We start from the raw sequence: 22,875 nt of genomic DNA, 5'->3' as shown, positions 1-22,875 counted from the left end.
TTGGAAATAGCAGAAGGCCTTTTTGTGCCTCCCTCTGGGCTGTAGTTTCCTAACACGTGGCACTACCCAGCCAGCTCTCATCATCAAAGTGGTCCTCAATTGTTATTGTTATTAATTTTCTAAGTGTTCTCAAGGCTTTGCCAGGTCATGCACTTCTGGGCATCAGCTGTTCTCTCTCTTACATGCCAACAGTAAAAATTGAGAGATTTCAGCATAACTGGTTGTCTTTCTACGTAACCTTTTGCCATATTTCAGCAAACCAGACCAAGCATTTGATCCAGGAGTAATAATCTGAACCTAATTTAGTCTTCTGATCTGGGAGAAAAGAAAGATATGGGGATCTTCAGCTGCCTAGAAAACCTCCTCTCATTAACCTTTATGCCCATAGGGGCTAAGCCATTCTTCTTGCAGGACCCATCTTGCTCTGCCCTAACACCCATGGGTAACTTTACATTTTTTTTGAATCTGCTGTTGATGGGAAAGGGTTATTAGTGGTGAAGGATCTTGCATGTCTCTTTGCCCAAGCCTGTTAGCTTTCAAAAGAAGAAGTTAATAACATTCCCCATCAATGCCTCCTGACAAAACCAAGTACAGGTTGCTGAAGACAGGTATTGTTTGCATTTAATGAAATCTCACTTACTGTGTTCACAGTAGATAACTGTGGTGGTTGAAGGGGGTTTTTCAAGAGTGTGAAAGGATCCTGAACCCATCTTATAGGATGGATGGTATAGAGAAGCTGGGATCTAGAGGCATCTCTGTCAAGCTGGTATCAGCCCCAGCAACATCTATCTGTCAGTGTCCCCAACTGAAAAGAGAATTCTAGGATGCAGAAATCATGGGGCAAGTCTTATATTCTTATATTATTTATAATGCTCTTATCAGATCACTAAGAGATTGGCAAATCAAAGGGTAAGCAGCACTCATGGGGACTTGGGATAACCTAACAGGGAATTACTGCAGAGGAAGGAGAATCCTGAAGCTCAGAGAAGATTCTGAGACACTAGAGGAAGATTACGGGTTCAGGGGCAAGGAAGCCCCTTCATTCGCTCGCTGTCAGCCTCACATCCTCACAGATACAAAGACAAATTACATGACTGCAAGGTTAATGATTTATTGATCATGTAGAGTCAGGTGTTATTCACGTAGAGTTCCCCTGGCTGTGTGACAAGGACAGTCAGAAATTCAGAGAAAACCTTTGATTCTTGGTGAATTTCTGAGTCTTCATAGGCAGTTAGGGAAGATCCTAAAGATGCAGGGATGATGTCTTCATGTGTGATATGATGGAAATCAGGTCACAGAACTTGTCACAAGAGGACATAGGGACAAGGATGTCTTCGTGTGTGATATGATGGAAACCAGGTCACAGAACTTGTCACAAGAGGACATAGGGACCAGGAAGGGAAGATGGAGTCCAGGTGAGGAAGTATTCACTCAGCCCTAATTAAGCAGAGACGAGAGAGAACACAGGAACTTATTAAATATGCCTTGCATTGCATGAATGATGAAGAGAAATTCTATTACAGAGAAAAATGATGAAGAAATGGATCTGACCTTCTATTCTAACTTATGGTATATACCAGAATAGGAGGAGGAAGGATGTTGAGTAAATGACTTTTGCTTTTTTGCTATGGCTAGTGCCATCTTAACCTTCCCCCAGCTGATTATATGAAAAAGAGAAAGGAAGTAATAAAGGGTCCTAGGTTTGTTTCTGCCATCTTCAGCATTAGAAGTTTTGAAGAATTTTTGATAAATTGAGGAATAATGGCAAAATCTATAGATATCTCTTATTAAATACTTGCTTTATGCAAGCTGCTAAGACTTTCACATACATTATCTGAATAAAGCCCTATGATAAATCTAAGGTAGTTGAGGAAACTAAGTCTATTTTCCAGGTTGATGGAAAATGGGAAGGTCAGACAGTTCCATTCCCAGGTTAGAAGTCAAGGACATACAGAGTACAAAGGAAGAAATGTGGATCGTAAGTTAGAGGGTGAGATGGCCTCCTGGGAGATGGTCCACAAACAGAAACGTATTTGAGTTTCATACAACTTACTACTATGTTTCCATTTCATATATGAAGTGATTTTTAGCACGTTATCAATTACTGGGCCCTTTTCACAAGCATTATATCCACACAGCAACTCTGTAAAGTAGGCATCATTGTTTCCTCTTTTTTTTTTTTTTTTGGTCTTTTTTTTTTTTTTTTCGCCCTTTCATGGAGAATGGCGTCTCGCTATGTTGCCCAGTTGCCTTTTTTTTTTTTTTTTTTTTTTTTTGAGACGGAGTCTCGCTCTGTCGCCCAGGCTGGAGTGCAGTGGCCACATCTCAGCTCACTGCAGCTCCGCCTCCCGGGTTTACGCCATTCTCCTTTCTTAGCCTCCCGAGTAGCTGGGACTACAGGCGCCCGCCACCTTGCCCGGCTAGTTTTTTTTTGTATTTTTTAGTAGAGGCAGGGTTTCACCGTGTTAGCCAGGATGGTCTCGATCTCCTGACCTCGTGATCCGCCTGTCTCGGCCTCCCAAAGTGCTGGGATTACAGGCTTGAGCCACCGCGCCCGGCGGTCTTGAGCTCCTGGGCTCAAGCGATCCTCCCACTGCTGCTTCCCTAAGTGCTGGGATTTCAGGTGTGAGCCACCACACCTGGCCCATTGTCTCCTTTTAAAGTCTTAGGTTATTTGCTCAAAGCTCATGGGAGAATTGGGTCCTCTATCCAGGTCTTCCAACTCCAGATTTCAAGCTTTTCCCACAAGCATCCCTACCAAATTATTTTTATGGTGTCTTTGGGTGCAAACCCCTAATGCTTTTGGAAGGCACTGGTCCCTGGGCCACCCTCTCTCCACCGGAGTCAGAGATCACCAACCTGGAGTCCTAGGCTGCTCCCCCATCTCGGGCCTGGAGACAGCAATCTGTTGAGGGAAAATAAAAAATTCAGACACCGACACCAGTTTATTTTTCAGAGAGAAACCAGATGATTCTCCAAGTTAGCACAAAGGGAACTGATTTGGAGGGTATTACTTCCCCTGGATTACTCCCTTCTGTAACATGGGAATTTAGGAGGAGAACGCCGGAAACTCCAACTTACCAACTTTAGTCAGGTCAAATATGTTTTCCTTAACAATCCCATGTTCTTCACAATATTTCACAAACCTCTCCTTGAGTTGTGAGCTCACATCCGGTGTTCGGGCTGTGGGAAGAGTGACAGTCACTGCCATGTCTTGGGTATTTGTCATAGAGGCAAATGAGGGGACAGGGCTCCAGACGGATGGGAAAATGAATGGCACCCATTGGGTGCCCAGGCAGAAGTGTTGGGGTGGGATATAATGTGTCCTAAAGTTGACATCAGTAGCACAATGAAAGATCATTATTTCCTATCACTGAGCTTGAGGGATTACCAAAGGTAAGCATCTGTTTTCAGAGAAGGAGAGATGGCCCAGGATAAGGTGGGGAAGAGCACTTTGTATCTAAGTTCCTTGCCTTCCCTCCTTTCCCCACCCCAAGATGAGTGTCAGCATGAAAATACTCTACCATAGAGCTCCAGCAGTAGGAATGTTTCCCCATTCTTGAAATTCTTGTTATAAAAAAATATATAATTATCATAGTCCGTTTCAAGTATGTCAACGACATTGTGTCCCTTATCTGGAGGAAACAGAACACAGTTCAGAACTCCTTTGATCCATAGAAAGCAGTTGAAACCCTTTACCTGTTCTTTCCCATGACACAAGTTCAAGTGCATATCCCATTAGAGATCGTGAGGATGCTGAATGTCTTCCATTTGCATCGCCCTGGGCTTCATGAGGCAAATTCTGAGAAAAGGGTAGGTTGATCACTAGTAGTCAAAAAAATTTAGCCCCTGCAGCAACTCAGCCTTTAATATCCACCCCCGCCCCAGACCTACCCACCTCCAGCAGCATCTCTATCAGTGATGTGTCTCTGTCCTCTCTAGAAGCCCCACTGGCATTACTTGATGCTACATCCTGAGCAATGTGCTGTGGCGATGACCATCAGGCATCAGAAAGCCAGGCAGAGAATAAGAAGCTGTCCTGCCAATTTACATTTTTTTTTAAGACAAGGTCTCGCTTTGTTGCCCAGGCTGGAATGCAGTGGCGCAATCTTGGCTCGCTGAAACCTCCTCCTTCAGGGTTCAAGCAATTCTCCTGCCTCAGCCTCTCGAGTAGCTGGGATCACAGGTGTGCGCCATGATGCCCAGCTAATTTTTGTATTTTTAATAGAGACAGGGTTTGCCATGTTGGTCAGGCTGGTCTCGAACTCCTGACCTCAGGTGATCCCCCTGCCTTGGCCTCCCAAAGTGCTGGGATTACAGGTATGAGCTACCATGCCCGGCCGCAATTTATATTTTTTGCCCTGCCAATTAACTTTTGTTGCAGGAGGTGCATATGACCAAGTCACCTTCCTGAGGCTGATTGTATTATGTGGCAGGCACTGGCTTTTACATGAAAGGTTCTCCCAAATTCAGGTTATTGGCTATTAGATGGCCCCCATTTTATTACCAAAATAGTCATTGATCAGAAATTGATCAAGATCCTGAAGATACTGGGGTTTAGTAAATTCCTTGCAGTTGGGAGTACAATTTAGAAAGACTTAAAAAAATACTTACAGTCAGCGCTACATATGGCATTCTTTTCTGTTGGTTTACAAGCCAAATTAATTTCAGTACATGTTCCATTTTCACTGTAAAACAATAAATTGATGCCCAAGAGCTATTGATGAGGCTGACTTGCTCACCTTCTACTCTACCAGTAACTTGAGTTTCTGATTCGACTTTTGAACATTTGTTTGTACAATTATCAAAGACCTTTTATGTATATTATTTCACATGATTTGATATGTTAAGAATGACTTAAATGACAACTTCTATCACTATTGCTACTTTCCACTGTTGCTATTACTACAACTACTTGTCTAGATCATTAGCTGAGTGTTCACCACATGCCAGCCTCTCAAGTAAGTGCTTTACAAATATGATCTGCCTTGGTACACACACACACACACACACACACACACACACACACACACGCACCCCAAAACAAAAACTGAAAAAAAAAAAAAACATGAGGAAGAATTATTCTCATTCCCTTTTACCCATGAGGAAAGGGAGGTGGAAAGAGATTTGTTTTCTTGGTAACACAACTGGTAACTGAAAGATTCAAATTCAGGCTATTAGTTCCAAGTTCAGTTTGCTTAACCTATGCTATATTGTCATACTACTTATGATTCTGATATCCCTCTACCTCCCACTTCCCCCACTCCAATTAAATTTATTCTTGTTACTGACTCTTGTCTCTGAATCTGGAAAAGCCCCAGATCCATCAAGTCCTGGATCAGTGCATGTGTGTGTGTTCAAGACCATACCCAGGCTTCCATTTTTGCTTCCCCAACTAAAAAAGGCTGTACTTACATTTCATGCAATTTAAAAGTCAGAGAAGAGTCCCCCAGGTAATCAATGTGTTCGACAAAAACTCTCATGCTTCCATCTTCTTCTATCTTTTCCCTGCAGTCAGAGGCCAAGAGAACCGAATACCACTCTCCTGAAATCTGCAATAAATAAGATCACTGGGTAAGAAAAGAGGAGTGGGGATACCACATAGACACTTCTTTCCTTGAACTCTGGCCTGTGGGCCAGGGCTCATAATGAAGTGAAGATAGAATTAGAACTCAGATCAGTTGGCACCACACCTAGGGCTCTTTCCACTTCCCCTTTAGGGAGGATGGAGATCCCCAAGCATTGTCATCTTTTCACATGGTACAATTGCTCTTAACCCAAGGTCAGAAACCAACACTTTTGTCTGATATGTTAAGGAACTCCTGCCCTACAATAGGATCCACATGGCTTCAGAATCCCTGAAACCATTCCCCAGAGCCAGAAGTCATTGTGCTCCATGACTGTACCTTTGACAGGTCGAAGTTGCTTGTCACAGCGTTATTTTCTTCCTCCTGGGCACAGACGAGGGTCAGCCCCAGACACAGCAACAGCAGCATCATCTTGGTAGGGGATAGCACTGCTTCCTCCACAGTTGCTGGGGGTGGGTCTTTCTCTAGCAGTGGCTCCACTCCCCAGCTCATCTGTCTTTATATCCAGTCTGTGTTCAGTTTTTTGTCCATGGGGCACTACCTTTCCCTTCCTCCTCCATGAAATGATCTTTCCTTCACTGGTGTGTGGCCAAGGATTGTTCCTACCCTTTTGAAACTTGGCAATTCCATCTCTTTTAGATCTAGCTAGTGACCTCAAATTTCCCAGAACACATTATCAAGAAAAATAGCAGATGCTCTAAGGGGCTGTCATTTGGAACTAGATTTAACTGTGGATCTGGCTTAAAATCAGAAAGCCGATTATGTGTGGCAGGAATGGGCATAACTGAGAAACAGGATGTGCCAGAATCTCTGTTCTACCTCTTATACAAGGTGTGAAATTAGGTGAGTTACTCAATTTTTACAAGCCCCAGAAACAAACTGTTCTACCAAAGATGAAAGCACCTATCACAAAGCACTAAAATAGGGTTGAACAAAAAAAGTCTTTGAAGTATGGTGTCTGGTATTCAGTACATTCAAATTCCTTTTCCTTATTCTCTGAACCCAACTCCTGCAGCCTTCCCTTTCCCCACAATGAGTGACCAATATTTAGTCACTATGTGTATGTCTTTACCATAAGAGACATACACATGGGCTCATAAGAGAAAAGGGGAAGTACAAGATATTATTCCTTCCTTCAAAGAACCTTCAGTGAAGTTGGAAAAATGTTTCACATCCTTGGTAAAAATTTAAACCTACAAGCACATGAAATGACCCAATTGAGTAACCTAATAAAGTTACTATTATAAACTATAATAAATGTTTATAATAGTAATGGAGGTGCCCAAACACTGTCATCTTTTCATATGGTACAATTGAAAAGGGGCCAGAGTGGGGGTATCATGTCAAAAGAGCCTACGAACACAGGTTTTGGAGTCATGAAGACCTGGGCTTCATTCCTATCTCTGCCATTTTGAAGCCATGAAGATAGATTGTGACTTCTGAGTCTTCTGTTAGTTTCCTTTTTTTTTTTTTTTTTTTTTTAAGATGGAATCTCACTCTATCACCAGGCTGGAGTGCAATGGGCGTGATCTCGGCTCACTGCAACCTCTGCCTCCTGGGTTCAAGTGATTCTCCTCCTCAGCCTCCCGAGTAGCTGGGACTACAGGCAAGCGCCACCACACCCGGCTAATTTTGTATTTTTAGGAAAGATAGGGTTTCACCATGTTGGCCAGGATGGTCTCCATCTCTCGACCTCATGATCCACCTGCCTTGGCCTCCCAAAGTGCTGGGATTACAGCCGTGAGCCACCATGCTCAGCCTGTTAGTTTCCTCTTAACAGGGCTGATGACACCTGTTTAATACATTGCTAGGGATTCAATGGGGTGATGTGCATAAAACCTCCAGCATCATGTCTAGCACACGTTGAGCTGGTGGGTCAGAGAATGCTTCCAGGATAAGGTAGGACTTGTAGTAGGTGTTGAAAGTCAGGGAGGGTATGGAGATATGGTGTCCGTGTGGGAATAGCATTGCGGGAGGGAGGAATATCATGAGATAAGATCTTATGCCACCAGCCAGGGTTGTTATATAGCTCATTTCTGCCTTGTGCTAATGGTCTTCTTCTGTATCCCCAAAACCAAAAAGAGTTTGGCATTATGGGAGGAGCTGAGCACAGGGCAATGAACCTAGGAATGGTGACATTCTGTCTGTAGCCTGCTTAAAAAGTCATCCCAGACCCTTGTGTGAGTTTTCCTGGTTCCTGCTCAACCGATGTTCAGTCACTGGTGTTTTGAGGCCTGTGTAACTTCACCATCATAGGTGGCTGTGGGCTCTCCTGGCCCTGAGATGGAAGAACTGAGCTTGATAAGTGGTGACAAAGGCTGTGTACTTGATTTCCTCCATTTGACTCTCTCCAAGAACTCATGGCAGCCTGTGAGCCACCAGGTTTGCAAAACGAACCCCCTTCTTCCTGGGTCATGATGCTGAGGGAAGAGTCAGCTACCACCGCAGTATCCAACCCCTCCCACTGCCACTCCTAACTCTGCACTCTCACAGCACCGTATGGTGACTCTGCTTCTGTTTTCATTACCTATGAGAAGGTAAATTCCCTTCTGAAAGTTGAGACATCTTCCTTGTTGTACCTACCATGGTACTGAATACATAGTATCACCTTTGGAATGTTTATATACTAAATCCTATCATAAAAGCACTAAGGATTCTTGATATTAGAGGCAACCTTCTAGAAAATCATTTCATAAATAGGAATATTATGTTTGGGTGATGACATCCTAATTTACATTATTGGACCACAGGAATAGAGGGAGAATCTAGGACTGAAGACTGTGATCAGAGCCTATGTTTGGATGATCTTACTAAAATCTGAGTTGAATATTTCACTCTCTGGCTGCTTGCTTCCATTTCAAACCTACCACATTTTTGATGGTTGGTTTAAGCATTGCCAGGACAGCCTGTGATCACTGAGATAGCAAGGTCAAGGCTGCAAAAATTCCCAAGAGGTATGATGCAATCTAGCTAGGCAATTAGTGAAAGAAAACCTAGACAAACCAAAGCTGAACTAATATTAAAATGTGAAATCAGTCAGGAGGGATGCTTTGGTTTATGATAGAATTCCATTAAACAATACTGTAGCGCTGCATTTAAATATTTGTGGTAGGAACTATAGATTAATAACCTGACACACTTTCACAAATTATAGATGATCAGTAAATATTGCATCAAATGAACTGTAGACTTCTTTAGTGGAGAGGATTGGAAGAAGTAGAGAGAGAGAGAAGGATGACAAAAAAGAAAAAGAATAACCACTGATGTTAGCATCTCCCAGACAGTATAGAAAGTATAAATACATGAAGCAAAGATTTAATTTATAAAAGTTCACTTGACCACCCATCTACAGGGAATACATCTATTGTATAATGCAAGATACACAGGGTATAGGATTCAGAGTAATTTGTCTGTAGTACAGCAATTTGCTTTAGGAAATGACGCTATTAAATAATTTTTTTTAAAAATAGTGACTTAATTCGACTAACATTATCAAGTGCCTCTTCTATGCTAGGCCTATACTAGGCACTTTGAGGGCTAAAGAGATAAACCAGATGGGGGCTGTGCCCTCAAGAAACTCCTGGCCAGTGTGGGGATGATTTAAAAATAAATAAACTACCAGGTCTAAAGTGAAAAAAATTAGGAAAACAGAGGTGCCAATAGTAATGAACAAGAGGAATAACAAGAGAAAGACTGACCACCTAATTCTAGGTATGAAGCCAGAAAATTTTTTTCCTACAGATAAGCAGAACTTTGTCTAAGACACACAAATTCATAAGAGTGGAACATAGCAAGCTTTTAAATTTTTTATTTATTTATTTTGAGCGGTGTCTCACTCTGTCACTCTGTCACCCAGGCTGGAGTGCAGTGGCGCCATCTCAGCTCACTGCAACTTCCACCTCCTGGGTTCAAGCAATCCTCCCACCTTAGCCCTGAAAGTAGCTGGGACCACAGGCATGTGCCACCATACCTGGCTAATTTTTTTTTTTTTGGTATTTCTAGGAGAGATGGAGTTTCACCATGTTGCCAGACTGGTCTTGAACTCCTGAGCTCAAGTGATCTGCCTGCCTCGGCCTCCCAAAGTGCTGGGATTACAGGCATGAGCCACCACGCCTAGTCAGCAAGCTTTAATGGACCTCTCCTGATACAGTGGAGAGAGAAACAGTGGAGGTTCTCTGGGGAGTAAAGGTTCTGTGCTTTCCAGCAGGGAGAAAGGAGTGAGTTGAGTTGTCCTACAAGCCTGGGAGCCCCAAGGAAGCAGCTCCTTCCTTTCTGCCAGGGGAGGAACGATGCTTCTGATGAATGAGTCTCGGTCTGTACAACAGTACTAGATGGACCGAGTGTACGTCAGTTATCTGTCACCATCCTAGAGAGGTGGCCTTTGGATCTTCTCTTTTATGAGACCAACTAACTCTTGTCAGGATTAATTCCAGGACTGAATTCCACAATGTATACATATGTCACAACATGCTGTATACCACAAATACACACAAATTTTTACTTGTCAATTAAGAATTTTTCAAAAAGATTACAAAAAACGTCATTCCAAGGCTGAGCTGCTCAGGCCCCAAAAATCCATCAATCTTTTAAGAACATGGCATTGACAGCTGAATCCAAACTGCTGTATTAACAGTCAAGTTGCATCAGCTAGTTTTATATTTGTGGCCTTTAGATTTCAACAGACTTAGAAACAATCTGGTAATAAAAGAAAGAAGGTTTTGTTCAAAGTCGTATTTGCTTAAGGAGCTCCAAGCACAGAATTGTGCCAGAGTGTACTTACCATGACTAATGGTTATGACTGGGATGTATTTTTGCACCAGTACAAGTTTCATCAGTCCTGGGGCGACATAAACAAAAATAATATTTTGATGCTGGAAATAAAAGAACTCAGTAAGTTTTGATGAGTGTTTTACAAACATTATCTTCTTTAATCCTCATAATAGCTCAACATGGTATGTATCAATATCCTGTTTTACAGTGGTATGAACTAAGAATTAGAAAGGGGAAGTAATCTTACCGAGGTCACATAGCCAATAAATGAGAGGACCCATGCGTGAACCCAAGACTGATTTCAAAGCCCCTACTCTTTTTGATTCCACTACACAGGTCAGGGCTTAATGTTTCTAACATGAAGGGCAGATGGTTGAATAGAAGGAACAGGAATAAATAACCCTGTAGACCCTAAGAGGAATCTGCCTGGTAGTCACTACTGTAGAAACTGCATGCAGATTTCTTAAAAACATGGTACTGTGGCTCATGCCTGTAATCCCAGCACTTTGGGAGGCAGAGGCTGGTGGATCACAAGGTCAGGAGTTCAAGTCCAGCCTGGACAACATGACAAAACCCCATCTCTACTAAAAATACAAAAATTAGCCGGGCATGGTGGCAGTCAACTGTAATCCCAGCTACTCGGGAGGCTGAGGCAGGAGAATCACTTGAACCCAGGAGGCAGAGGTTGCAGTGAGCTGAGATCATGCCATTGCACTCCGGCCTGGGTGACAAGAGCAAGACTCCATCACAAAACAAGCAAACAAACAAAAAATGTGGCACTGAGGGTAGCTACAAGAGTTTGATAAAGTGAAGACAGAGGAATAACTCTTTCCTGGTCAACAAATATTTGATGAATGAATAGGGAGTATTGCTCTCCTAATAATGAATTAGAAGTCTTCATAGCAAAAAATAAGAACTATTCCCTTCCAATTATGGTGTCAAGTACATGGTCATCAATCACATTATGACTCCCGTACCCACCTTCAATCTGTCAAATAGAGTCATGGAGCACAGTGACTTCTGACTATGCTTCTGCTCAATATAGGGCATTTTATATAGAACCTAAGGGAAAAGTCAGCCAGGTAGTTGAAAAATGACAGGCCCAAGTAATGACTCAGTGTGTGGGTAAGGGGTTTATGGAGTCCATATATGACCAAATGACAGACCATTTATAACCAAGTAACTGGACTGAAACTAGCTGACTGGAAATGGACATAATGACGTTCTCAGTCACACTTTTGATTAATTGAACAATTCATTGAGAAAGTCAATGGGAATATTTAAGTCCTGTTATATAACACCAAGGCATATTCAGTTCAAAGAAGATAGCAAGAAGCACACGCTTATTTATGTGCCAGAGTGGAAGTATTCCTTGGTCCCCTAGCATCCAGGATGATTATCCATTCTGCTGGTACTGGCTCAAAATGTGCTTTAAAATATCTACTCCTTTTACCAATAGAAGATCGCTTGGAGCCACCAACACTCCATCTGTGTCAGCTGGATGCTAGCCCCACATAACAGATGCTGATACAGACTTAGGAATGCAAAGGGTTTATTGGGGAATAACACTTGTGAAAGGAAAAAAGAGAAAGCAGAATTAGAGAAGGAGAATTGCCAGACAATGATGTAAGTCTAACAAAGCCTCTGTTAGCCCAATGGGCATCTCTGGAGGATGCTCTACAACTATAACCTAGGAAAAACCGGGCCATACAGAGATACGAGCTGAAGGGGCACGGTGAGAAGTGACCAGAAGACAGGAGTGTGAGCCCTCTGTCAAGCCCGGACAGGGCCACTAGAGGGCTTCTTGGTCTAGCGGTAACACCAGTGCCTGGGGAGGCAACTGTTACTTAGCTGACCTTGGTCTAGCAGTAGCGTCAGTGCCTAAGGAAGGCACCCGTTACTTAGCAGACCGGGAAAGGGAGTCTCCCTTTCCCCGCGGAAGTTAGAGAAGACTCTGCTCCACCACCTCTTGTGGAAGGCCTGACATCAGTCTGGCCTGCCCGCAGCCATCCAGAGGCCTAAATGTCTCCCTGTGATGCTGTGCTTCAGTGGTCATGCTCCTGTTTCACTTTCATGTTCCACTCTGTACACCTGGCTCTGCCTTTTAGATAGCAGTAGCAGAATTAGTGAAAGTACTAAAGTCTTTGATCTTTCTGTGAAGAGCATAGAAGAAATAATGATGGAAGCTGTCCTCTCTCTCTCTGCCTCACCTACCTAAAAGGGAAAGGACCCCCTGTCCAGAGGACACGTGACTCACGGGACCTTATCAATCACTGGAGATGACTCACACTCCTTACCTTGCCCCTTTTGCCTTGTATACAATAAATAGCAGTGTGGTCAGGCATTCGGGGCCACCACCAGTCTCCGCACCTTGGTAGTAGTGGTCCCCTGGGCCCAGCTGTCTTTTCTTCTCTTTGTCTTGTGTCTTATTTCTATGATCTCTTGTCTCTGCACACGGGGAGAAAAACCCACAGACCCTGTACGGCTAGTCCCAACAATGCAACCAACTGAAAACCTAAGTAGGAGGATACTTTTGTAACAAATAGCTTAATCTCAGCCAGTCACAGCAGCCAAGCTTGTCAATCACAGGCATCAACTGATCAGACCATGTTGAAATCAGAGAAAGGCAGAGCCGTAACCAATCAAGTTACTTCTGTACCTCACTTCCATTTACTGTTCATAAATGTTGCCTGTGCATCCTGAGGAGTGGAACCCTCTGAACTTCTGGTTCTGAGGGCTGCCCAACTTATAAATATTTATTTGCTTAGTTAAAGTCTGTTAAATTTAATTTGTCTGAAGTTTTTTCTTTTAATAGTCTCCATAGCATATAGAGCTTTATTTTCACACAACAGCAGCCAACTACTTATTGGCTCATGTTATTATCAAAATATAATTCACAAAGAGTTGAGAAACATAACCCTGAAACAACCATGCTCTATAGGAGCATGTGTCAGATTTAATCGTTTAACTCATGATTTAAGGAACCAGAAGAATGACAGCTTATCCAAAGGAGGCTATGAGAAGCTGATGAGAAGCTGATGTAAATCAGCAAAAGAAAAAAATTCTGGAATGAAATTGCTAAGTTAGATAGAGAGTGGTTAATGTCCTAAAGACAATAAATGTACAACTTTGTGGTTATCTTCTTGATTGCACAGAAATTATTTACGTACCTACCAAACAAAATGATTTTCACTTTCTCAGATTTTAAAATTACTTTCTAATTTCAGAGTCTGGCTCTTAAAAAATAGTAAATAATAAGTTAAACATGGTCACATTTGCCAAGAGAGCCAGATGAGCCTATGAAGGCTTATTAGATAGTGCTCTAGGCCATGTGCGATGGCTCACCTCTGTAATCCCAGCTACTTGAGAGCGTGAGGCAGGAGAATCACTTCAACCTGGGAGATGGAGGCTGCAGTGAGCTGAGATCATGCCACTGCACTCCAACCTGGATGACAAAGAAACTGTGTCTCAAAAAAAAAAAAATAGTGCTCTAGTATGTCTTTAAAAGGACACACAATCGTCTTTTTACCTTTTTTCAATTTTTGTATAATTCTTCAAAACACTAGTTTCTATGGTCGTGCATACATTGGAAAGGTAACAGTGAAAAGATAATTGAAACCTGGGTTCAAATTCTGACCTCACAATTCGACCTCTGTGATCTTCAGTTTCCTCAGAGTTGTTGCAAAGATAACATGAAAAGGTTTAGAAAGGGCTAGAAAGCAATTGATTCCCAATAAATATTGGTTCCTTCACAGGTTTCCTCTCTTCTTTTGAAGATAGAGACCATATCTGGTACTCCTTGTGTCCCTGAGCTCTGTGTAGTGGGTTTTCAATAAATCAAATCATCTTTTACTGTTTTTTTTATATATATATATATATGTCTTATCTGTGATTTAGGCAAATTCCTGTCTTCCTGTCTCTGGCCTTCAATTTACCTATTGATAAAAATGAAAAGATTCAGAGTTTCTTAAGTCAGGACAGCACTAGTTCTAGAAGAGGTTTTGGAAATGGGGTAGGGGGAGCATTTTTGGTATTTACAGTAACTGGAGAGAATGACATTTGGTATCCTGGATCCAGAGGTGATAAACCCCCTTCAGTGAGCAGGCCAGTCCCCCACAAGGTGGAACTGTTTCATCCAACACAGTTCATCAGAGAGAGAGAGAGAGAGAGAGAGAGAGCAGAGCGTGGGAGAGAGAGGGAAAGAGAGAGAGAGAGATACTTTTAAACAGATTTTGTGAGAACTCACTATCACGAGAACAGCAAGGGGGAAGACCAGCCCCATGATCCAATCACCTCCCACCGGGCCTCACCTCCAACACTTGGAATCACAATTCAACATGTGATTTGGGTGGGGACACACAGCCAAACCATATCAGTCAGCTAGTTGCATTCTGAGTTCCTTTCAAACAACTCCTCTTTTCTCCATTCTTTTGCTCGTGGCCTTGCAACCATATCCCCCGCCAGTGGACACTGTCCCTTCAAACAGCTGGTTTACATTATCTGTTTCTGGCTTCCTCCTGGGTACTTACACATTTTTAAACCAAACCTAGTTTCCCTATCAGCTCCCCCTTTTGCCTTGAAAAGGGAAAAGAAAGCAAGTCCTTTAAGCCAAGACACCAAACCATTTTTCTTCTGGGAAAGCAGGCTTCATAAAACCACGTGATTCTTTTTATTAAAAACTAGCAAAGCAGGAAAACAAAGTAGCCACAAGGTGGCAGAATAGGAGAGATTTTAGTTTTCTGCAGGCTAATTGATGAGGAAATGTGTGAAATGGTACTGTCTTAGGAAGTCGCCTGTTGTGATGTATTGATAATGTAGCATATAAAAAATTGAAGGAAAGAGGGAGGCAGGTCAAATGCTGCTGAAAAGTCAAGTAAAATAAGGACCGAAAATATGTCCATCTGATTTTGTATCCTGGAGATAACAGGTGGCCTTAGAAAGACCTGTACCTATGGGGTGCGGAGGCAGCAGCCTCACCAAAATCTCTGCCATTGTCTGTGCTTCTGTCTGTTCCTGCTCATCTACAGATGAGAGGAGAAGAATTAATAACTCCATTTTCTATCAGCAGCTTGGGATACAGTTGAAGCTGGTTGAGGGTAGCAAAGAGGAAGACGGACTGATTTGATGCTTGGCTGATGGGACCAGAGGCTGCAAGTGGAGCAAGGCGCAGGATCGCCCCCAACAGGTCAGCCAGAAGCTGAGCTGCATCCCACAGCCACCTAATGCGGGTGGTACTTCCTTTCTTCCTCTGTGTATTGTGAGAAGGTTTCTGTGATTAGGGGTATTAAATGTTGGTTTATTTTTGTTATTTATATATAAATAGAATTTACAGTACAAACTACAGGACTGGTACACATTATGGTCCCTTTTAAAAATGGAAAAGTCTGTTATTTTGACAACTTTGAGAAATGTGGCAATGGCTATTGGCTCTAATCTTCGTTTCATTGATTTCTACTCACAAGAGGAAACTGTCTTCTACACAACTTCCAAAGCAAACTTCTAAGAGTGGAAATGAGTGAGATCGCTTCACTCCACTGCTCAAAATCTCCAGCGTCTTCCCATCACTCTGGAGATTTGGGGTTCATGGGCTTCCCTGGGGATTCTCAGATGGAGGGAGATCTGAAAATGGGTGTCTTAAATTTGGGGATGCTGAGATTTCAGGTGATACCTTTGGGAGGAAGGATTGTGAAGGAGTTGGATGAGGAATCTACTGAAGTTTGGTGAAGATCAATAATTGACAGCATCTGCAGAGCTGAAAAATCTGAGGCCTATGGGGAGTGTGTTGGTAGGAGATAAATGAATGGGACGACTTGTGAGAAGTTAGTAAATTAGAGAACTATAGGTTTTAGTGATTGTGGGGGCCAGAGGCTCAGGTTTGGGGGATATTTTTAGGGATTCAGTGTTGACAGTCTATAGAGGTCAGTGATTTGCTGTTTGTGGATTGGTTGGGATATACAGAATTCAGGGGTTGGAGGAAGTTGTGGGATTCAGTGTTTGGAGGGGCCAGTGGTGGTCAGTGAAGAGATACTTCTGGGAATTAGTGATTGGGGTTGCCTGTGGGTAATGGTGATTAGGATCTGTGGGGTCTATGCTTGGGATATTTCTTTGTTGGTGGAAGCTATGACAATCAGGAATTTACAGGAGGTACTGTGAAGTTAGTGACGTGAGTTATTTGAGAGTCCACTGTGATTTGCTCTTGATTGATGACTGTAGAAGTCAATTATTGGAGAATTGCTGGATATTTTGTGAGTCTATCAGGATCCATTTGGTGATCAGTGGAAATCAGTGGTGAAGGGGAGTCTAGGATTCAGTTGAGAGGCTTCTGTGGATGTTGTGATTTAGGGGTGTAGGAAAGCCTGCAATCAGGGGATTTCTGTGGACTCAGGGATCTATGGTTTCAATGATTTGATATGGGGGAGTGTTAACTGGAAGTATGTGATTTGAGAGTTTTTCAGGCATCAATGAATTGGAGCCAGCATGGCTCAGTGGTGGGGGATCTGTGAAGGGCAGTTTTTAGAGGTTGTATTTTTACTGACCTTTAAAGATAAATTATATATTGTTGAGTGTGGGGTTGGGGGGGAACATGTTTCAGAGACAAGCCCACAAAGATGAGAAAGAATCAACATATAAACACTGAAAATTCAAAAAGCCAGCGTGTCTCTTCTTCTCCAATGGCCACAACACCTCTCCAGCAAGGGCATAGAACTGGACTGAGGCTAAGAGGAATGAATTGATGGAAATAGGATAACCTTCTACAAAAATTAACTCAACATGGATCCAATAAGATTTAAATGTAAAATGCAAAACCGTAAAACTCTAGAAAGAAATCTAGGCAATACCATTCAGGACATAGGCATGGGCAAAGATTTCATGATGAAAATGCCAAAAGTAATAGCAACAAAAGCAAAAATTGACAAATGGGATCTAATTAAACTAAAGAGTTTCTGCACAGCAAAAGAAACTATCAACCTACAGAATGGAAGAAAATTTTTTCAATGCATCTATCTGACAAAGGTCTAATATCCAGAGTCTATAAGGAACTTAAACAAATTTACAAGAAAAAGCAAACAACCCCATTAAAAAGTGGACAAAGGACATGAACAGACACTTCTCAAAAGAAGACATTTATACAGCCAACAAACATATGAAAAAAGCTCAACATCACGAGTGTTAGAGAAATGCAAATCAAAATTACAGTGAGATACCATCTCATGCCAGCCAGAATGGCAATTATTAAAAAGTCAAAAAACAACAGATGCTGGTGAGGTTGTTCAGAAAAAGCAATGCCTTTACATTGTTGGTGGGAGTGTAAATTAGTTCAACTATTGTGAAAGATGGTGTGGTGATTTCTCAAAGACCTAGAACCAGAAATACCATTTGACCCAACAATCCCATTACTGGGTATATATCCAAAGGAATATAAATTATTCTCTTATAAAGATACATGCACACATATGTTCATTACAGCTATTCACAATAGTAAAGACATGGAATCAACCCAAATGTCCATCAATGATAGACTGGATAAAGAAAATGTGGTACATATACACCATGGAATACTATGCAGCCATAAAGAGGAATGAGATCATGTCCTTTGCAGGGACATGGATGGAGCTGGAAGCCATTATCCTCAGCAAACTAACACAGGAACAGAAAAACCAAACACCACATTCTTTCTGATGACTAGCAGAGAGTAATGGTCATAGCTTTACTTATACTTTCCATTTTTCATGCAAGTCCCTTTTTTGAATAACTCAAACCTGGAACCATACAGAAAGTAATTCTGAGAAGTATAGTTCCCCGTTTAACTAAGTTAGCAGAACAAAAACCACCTATGTGGTCAAGAGGATCACTCTTGGCAGACTTGAGCTGAGACCCAAAGTATGACAATTTGTTAACCATGTGAAGCATGTGGGAAGGGCTTTCAGACAGGGAACAGTGAGTGCAAAGGCTTGGCCTATGTGACAGAAAACAGACCAGGGTGGCTGAGTCACAAGGAGAAAGGGAAAATGGTATGAAATAAATTAAGCTATATAGGGAGAGTGGCTAGATTATGTGGGGCCTTATAAAGTAAGGAGTTTGTGGCCTGGCACAGTGGCTCACACCTGTAATCCTAGCACTCTGGGAGGCCGAGGCGGGCAGATCACGAGGTCAGGAGATCGAGACTATCCTGGCTAACATGGTGAACCCGTCTCTACTAAAAAATACAAAAAATTAGCTGAGCGTGGTGGCAGGCCCCTGTAGTCCCAGCTACTCAGGAGGCTGAGGCAGGAGAATGGCGTGAGCCCAGGAGGCGGAGCTTGCAGTAAGCCAAGATTGTGCCACTGCACTCCAGCCTGGGAGACAGAGCAAGACTCAGTCTCAAAAAAATAAATAAAATAAGGAGTTTGAATTTTATTTAAAGTGCAAGTTACTGAAGGGTTTTAAGCAAAGAAGTAACTATCAGATTTGAGTTTTTAGATCACAGTGTATGGTATAAGCAAGAATGGATTGTGAATGGGGCAAGGGAAGAAGAACTAGCAAACATCTTTGCATATAAATTTGTGTGTGTGTGTGTATTTCTGTAATCCAGATTCCTAGAAGCTGAATTTTCTTGTCAAAAAGTAAGCACGTTTTAACTTTAAATATGTATCCAAACTGCTTAAGTATTATCTCCTTGAAGAGCCTTCTATGACCCTGCCATCCAGGTTTGCATATTTGTTCTTTACTTTGTGGCACTCTATGTATTTTCTTCCTAGAACTGAAAATAATGTGTAAGATTTTGTTTATTTATTTTTATATTGTCTATCTTTTTGGTGTAGGCATGACCTTGTTTTATTTCCTATTATACTCATGATATAGTAGGCACTAAATGAAGATCTGGGCCAGGTGTGGTGGCTCACACCTGTAATCTCAGCATTTTGGAAGGTTGGGTAGGGAAGATTGCTTGAGGCTAGGAGTTGGAGACCAGCCTGGGCGACATAGTGAGACCCTACCACTATGAAAAATTTAAAAATTAGCCCTGTGTTGTGGTGGGCACCTGTAGTCTCAGCTACTCAGGAGGCTGAAGTGGGAGGACCACTTGAGCCCACAAGTTGGAAGCTTCAGTGAGCTCCCTCCACTCCATGATGGCACCACTGCACTCAATCCTGGGTAACAGAGTGAGATGCTGTCTCAAAAAAAATAGATGTTGAATAAATAATTTCTGGTACACTTTGTATATTTATCCCCACCAAAATCTCATGTTAAATTGTAATCCTCAATGTTGGAGGTGAGGTTTGGTGGGAGGTGATTGGATCATGAAGGCAGATCCCTCATGAATGGCTGGGGCTATCCCCTTGGTGAGAAGTGAGTTCACACCAGATCTGGTGATTTTTAAAGAGTGTGGCACCTCCCCCTCACTCTCTCTCTCTTTCTTGCTCCTGTTTTTGCCATATGATGTGCCTGCTCTTGCTTCTCCTTCTGCCATGCATAAAAGCTCCCTGAGGCTTCCCCAGAAGCTGATGCCAGCACTGTTTCCTATACAGCCTGTAGAACCACAAAGCAATTAAAAACCTCTTTCTTTATAAATTACCCAGTCTCAGGTATTTCTTCATAGCAATGCAAGAATGGTCTAATACAATTTCCCCACTAAAACCTCTGCACAAACTTATACCTTCAGCAACAGCATATAAAAGTCTAGTTTGCAAATTCCTAAACCAAAAGGAATATTACTGTCTTAGGAGGGGGGGAAGTTTAAATGATATTTTATTATTTATATTTTTAAATTAAAGCTATTATATATCTCTACACACTAACCAGAATGACAAAAACACACAAAAACCTCACAACATGAAATATTAGAAGAATGTGGAGCAACCAGAATTGTCATACATAGTTGATGGAATATAAAATGATACAACCACTGATTTATATACTAGTGAATGAAAAAGCCAAAAACAAGGCACATCACTTAAATTTAGAACATTCAAGAAAAAGAACCAGCTGGGCCTGGTGGCTCATGCCTGTAATCTCAGCTCTGTGGGAGGCTGAGGCAGGAGGATCACCTGAGGTCAGGAGTTCGAGACCAGCCTGGCCAACATGGAGAACTCCGTCCCTGCTGAAAATATAAAAATTACCCGGGTGTAATGGTATGTGCCTGTAGTCCAAGCTACTCAGGAGGCTGAGACAGGAGAATCGCTTGAACCCAGGAAGGGGAGGTTGCAGTGAGCTGAGATTGCACCACTGCACTCCAGCCTGGGCAACTGAGCAAAATTCCCTTTGAAAAAAACAAAAAAACAAACAAAAAAAGAAAAAAAAAAAGGTCACGTGCTAAATCAGAATGACATTTTTAACAGGAACACTGGAAGCTAGAAAATTATATAGAAATGCCTTCAAATTTCTGAGGAAAATGATTTTTAACCTAGAGTTCTTTTTTATGTTGTTTTTCTTTTTTTAATACCCTGCCAACATCTGTATTTAACCTAGAGTTTTATATCCAGCCAAACTATCCATCACGTGTAAGAGTGGAACAGTTTTACAAATGAGAAGCTGAAAATTTTACTTCCATGTATCCTTTCTTGGGAAGTTGCTGGAGGAAGAAATTCATGAAATGAGGGAAGAAACTAAGAAATAGAAAGATCTGGGATCCAAGAAATAGGAGATTATACACAAGAGGGAAGTAAAGGGAACTCCTAGGATAACATGAAAGGAAAGTCCTGGGGCCACGTGCAGTGGCTTATGCCTGTAATTCCAGCACTTTAGGAGGCCAAGGTGGGCGCATTATTTGAGGTCAGGAGTTTGAGACCAGCCTGACCAACATGGTGAAACCCCATCTCTACTAAAAATACAAAAACAAACAAACAACAAAATAGCTAGGTGTGGTGGGTGCACACCTGTAGTCCCAGCTACTCGGGAGGCTGAGGCAGGAGAATCATTTGAACTTGGGAGGTGGAGGTTGCAGTGAACCAAGGTCGCGCCACTGCACTTCAGCCTGAGCGACAGAGGGAGACTCCATCTCAAAAAAAAAAAAAAAGGAGAATCCCAAGGTGAAAGTGAGCAAAAACACAAATAGCTGACTGAAGAGGGTGACACGCTCCCTCTCCAGCTGAATGTGTCACCTTGTTCAAAAGAAAGAGATAGAGGAATAAAGAGGAGGGAAAGAAATTACAAGTAAATAAATGAAGATTTTTTACTTATATATTAGTTCTACTGCTTTTTTGTTTTATACATCACCATTATCTGCTTTTATCTTTATTATTTTGTTTCTTTTGTTTTTATATTAATGTTTTTACTAGTTTTTTGAGAATTTAATTCATTTCTTAATTTTCTTCCATTTTAATGGAAATGTCCTGGCATCTGAGTGCTGACTCCCTTCAGCCCCCTGTCAGACTAGCAGAGCTCTTGCTGGCCCCAGGTTCTATGCATGCAAAAATGAGAGGCAAAAACTGCCAGGCAAATCAGCAATTGCAGTAAAAGGCAGGGCTCTGGGAAGCTGGAGTGGAAGGTTGGTGGCTGCTAGGTGGAGCCAGAACACTTGTAAGTGGGGCCATAGTTGGCTTCTGGTGCAACTTGAAGCCTGGTCTAATTATTTCACCAAACTAAGATGGTGAGGTCAGCATCCCATTCACTCTTTTCTGTCCCTCTCTCTGCACCCCACTCTCACCAAGCCTGGGCAGCAGGCCAAAGAGGCCAGTTAAGAAATCTCTGCAGGTGCCACAAAGGAAATGAGACCATGAAAAGAAAGTGAAGGGGCCACCATGCCCAACCAAGAGAGAGGAAAGGATAAACCAGACAGGAGAGCAGATGGCACTGCAGAGGGCACAAGGCCCTGGCTTAGCTTTTGGAGAGTGACAGGGTATGTGTGTATGTGGGGGGGGTGTGTGTGTGTGTGTGTATGTGTATTCATTCTCCTGATCCACTCTGCCCATCTTATTTCAGCAAGATAGGCTTCAAGCTCTGAAATTCTTTTCTCCAGTCTATTTGGTTATTAATACTTGTGGCTTCATTGTGAGGTTCTTGTGTTGTGTTTTACCGATCCATTGGGTCACTTATGTTCCTCTCTAAACTGGTTTTTCTGGTTAACAATCTCTGTAATGTTTTATCACAGTTCTTAGCTTCTTTCCATTGGGTTAGAACATGCTCCTTTAGCTCAGCAATGTTTGTTATTACCCACATTCTGAAGCCTACTTCTGTCAATTCATCCATCTCAGCCTCTGCCCAGTTCTGTGTCCTTGCTGGAGAGGCATTGCAATCATTTGGAGGAGAAGAGGCACTCTGGCTTTTGGAGTTTTCAGGTTTTTTGATTCTTTCTCATTTCATGAGTTTACCTAGCTTTGATCTTTGAGGCTGCTGACCTTTGGATAAGTTTTTTGTGGAACTTTTTTGTTGATGCTGTTGTTGCTGTTTGTTTTTCTTCTAACAGTCAGGCTCCTCTTCCATAGGGCTGCTGCAGTTTGCAGGGGGTCCCTCCCATACTTGGAGGTGTCACCAGTGGAGGCTGGAAAACAGCAAAGATTGCTGCCTGCTCCTTCCTCTGGGATTTCTGTCTCAGACGGGC

The 22,875-nt window shown here is 42.3% G+C and overlaps 1 protein-coding gene across 1 annotated transcript in view; it reads right to left on the bottom strand.

The window, feature by feature from the left end:
* Window positions 1-1,333: 1,333 nt before the first annotated feature.
* The window catches only part of ZNF883 (zinc finger protein 883), a 30,067-nt gene continuing 8,525 nt past the window's right edge, over window positions 1,334-22,875 (bottom strand). Inside the window, exons 3-7 of the transcript XR_007719766.1 lie at window positions 5,416-5,552; window positions 4,615-4,688; window positions 3,082-3,802; window positions 2,860-2,905; window positions 1,334-1,437 (exon numbers count right to left, since the gene is read on the bottom strand). The gene's annotated coding sequence lies outside the window, so the exon portion shown is untranslated. The remainder of the gene's footprint in view (window positions 1,438-2,859; window positions 2,906-3,081; window positions 3,803-4,614; window positions 4,689-5,415; window positions 5,553-22,875) is intronic.

Source organism: Macaca thibetana, chromosome 15 (genome assembly GCF_024542745.1).
Source record: "Macaca thibetana thibetana isolate TM-01 chromosome 15, ASM2454274v1, whole genome shotgun sequence".
NCBI lineage: Eukaryota > Metazoa > Chordata > Mammalia > Primates > Cercopithecidae > Macaca > Macaca thibetana.
The sequence above is the reverse complement of the archived record's forward strand: the minus strand, read 5'-3'. Positions and strand labels throughout refer to the sequence as shown.